The sequence below is a fragment of the Buceros rhinoceros genome, unplaced genomic scaffold (assembly GCF_000710305.1).
Source record: "Buceros rhinoceros silvestris isolate BGI_N320 unplaced genomic scaffold, ASM71030v1 scaffold35384, whole genome shotgun sequence".
Taxonomy (NCBI): Eukaryota; Metazoa; Chordata; class Aves; order Bucerotiformes; family Bucerotidae; genus Buceros; species Buceros rhinoceros.
The window spans coordinates 2,046-4,370 of record NW_010407116.1 but is presented as its reverse complement, the minus strand read 5'-3'; the positions used below and the strand labels follow the sequence as shown (position 1 = coordinate 4,370).

Below are 2,325 nucleotides of genomic sequence, written 5' to 3'. Positions count from 1 at the left end.
CCGCTAAGAATGCCACTTACCGTAGGGCGGCTGCTGCCAGTGGCTGCTGTGATTTCTCCATCCCTTTCTGATCATAGGCTGGAGGGAGTTCTTCCACCTGCACCTTTCTGTACAAATACTAATTCAATTCTAAGTCTTAAGTCACTTTTTTAATATATGAACTTCTGCTCTTCCCTCTCTGGTGGTGGTGGATGCATGACCCGGTGTCTGCCCAGCCAGCTCGCCCCTGCCTCGGGCCAGGCCGGCAGCACCCTGGTCCCACGGTTCTGTAGTTCACTGTTGGAAACAAAGGGATCTCCAGACATAGACCCCCCGTCTGAACCGGCCCGTGCGTACCGGCCCCGGCCGATACCCCACGACCTGCCGAGAACCACTAAACTGTAGCATTAGAGTGACAAACTCCGGCTCTTCAGCCACGTATTGACCAAATCAGTTGCGAGTATTCTGGGGTGGGTCAGAGGGAAGCAAAACTGGTTTCTTCTGTATTTTGTATTGTACGTTTCTTCATGTAACCAATCAGTATCTTGTCAATATAGAACATACAACGAGCTGCCTGTTGTCTTTCTTTGTGTTGGACTCCAGCATGCCAACTCTCTTCTTTTCTATCTCCGGTTCTGTCGTAATGCACTAATCCTGTGGCAACTTTTGCAAAAAATCTTGTATAGAAAATTGTCCTTTTTTTTGATGGTTGTGATGCCACTGATGTTGTTAACCCTGCTCCGGTGTGAGTGCCCGTGGTTTACTGATGTACAGAGGTGGGGTGGGGGACACCTCGGGTAACGTGTCGGTGGGAACAATGTGTATTGGAAAACCTGTAATTCCACAGCGTGTGAAGGGAGGTATTAAAACGGCTTCTGTTGCCAGACTCTCACTGATGTTGGCTGCTGCCTAGTGCCTAATGCAGTGTCTTACACATCCTGGTATTTAAGAGGAACTGTCAACTTAGTCTTCATCACAAACTTCAGTTGTGTGATTAAAAACAGATTTTTATAAACCTATCCTAATCAACCCTGTTCATGTTTCTTACTCAGCTCGGAGCAGGAGGGGAGCAGACCAGACAGGAACAGTTGTGCTGCAGGCCCCGATGTGCTCAGCCCCGCTGGTGTGTTCAACACTGGCTCCTCCGCAGGGACATGTGCCCTTCCCAGGCCAGGGAAGAACCTGAGCTACTCGCCCTTGGGTGAGACCTGGGCTCAGGATGGAAAGCAGAGCATCCCCTTGCAGCTCTGCCACGGCCCTGTGCTGCTGGGCCAAGACTCAGGGGAGAGCAGGAAGAGGGTGGAGTGCTGGTGGTGGAAGCTGCTCCCTCTCCTCGGCCAGCTGGAGCTCTGCAAGAGGCTCAGCTCTGGCTGACTGTGACATCTCTGGGCTGGGCCTGCCCTTGGCACCATTGGGGCTCTGAACACCGCTGGGTGGCTGTAAATAAAGTTCTGTGTGAATGGACTGGGCTCCTGTGGGCTTCCACCTCCATTCAGGGTCTTGGTGCCTTTCCCTCATGCTGGTTTTCCTTAAAATCCTGGAAGCAGGAGGGGTCTCAGTGACCTGGCTGAAGCCCAGGCTGCCTGCGGGGCCATGGGTGCTGCTTGTGGGCACCTGGCAGCTCCTCGTTGGAGGAGCTCGGGACCTCTGAGGCCTCGTTGCTTCCAGTGTGGTTTGGACTGGTGCTGCTGGCTTCCCCGGGCAGCAACTGTTGGAGATGAGCTTCTGGCCACCTCATGGACACAAGGCGGGGTGCTGTTGCCATCTGTTGGCTTCTCTCACTTGTTTCCTAACTGGCAAGGCTTCATTTCTTGCTCCTCCCAGGCCTGGGCATCTCCATCACACAGAGGTGTGATGCCCTACAGCACATCTTGGTGCCTGAGCTGTCCTGCTGGGCTCGGTGTCCCCAGCCCCACTGAGGGGTGAGCAGTGATGGCAACGCAGGGAAGGGCTGTCTGAGCTCGGAGCAGCATTGGCACAAGCAGGTGTGACAGCCTGAATACCTGCTGCCTGCCTGGCCCTGAGCATGGCTCTGTGTGGTGGTTACAGGGTGCCAGGAGATGGGCTTCACCCTCCCGCAGCTGGGACCTTGGGGGGCTCCAGCAGCCTCTTTCCAACTTGTGGGGGGGGAAAGGGTGCTACAACCCCCCCCCCGCCTCTGGGTCGTTGGGTGCCTCCAGCAGCCTCTTTCCAACTTGTGGGGGGGGAAAGGGTGCTACAACTGGGGCACCTCCACCCAACTGAGCTGTGCGGCGCAGTTTTCTGCCCACTCAGTGGCATCAACTCCAGGGGATTAGTGAGGGGCTGTGGAGCTGGGGCAGGTGCTGGCAGGAGGATGAGGAGGGA

The 2,325-nt window shown here is 55.4% G+C and overlaps 1 protein-coding gene across 1 annotated transcript in view; it reads left to right on the top strand.

The window, feature by feature from the left end:
- The window catches only part of RAB5C (RAB5C, member RAS oncogene family), a 3,122-nt gene extending 3,021 nt beyond the window's left edge, over positions 1-101 (top strand). The window contains exon 6 of the mRNA XM_010134372.1: positions 26-101. The gene's annotated coding sequence lies outside the window, so the exon portion shown is untranslated. The remainder of the gene's footprint in view (positions 1-25) is intronic.
- Positions 102-2,325: the final 2,224 nt, after the last annotated feature.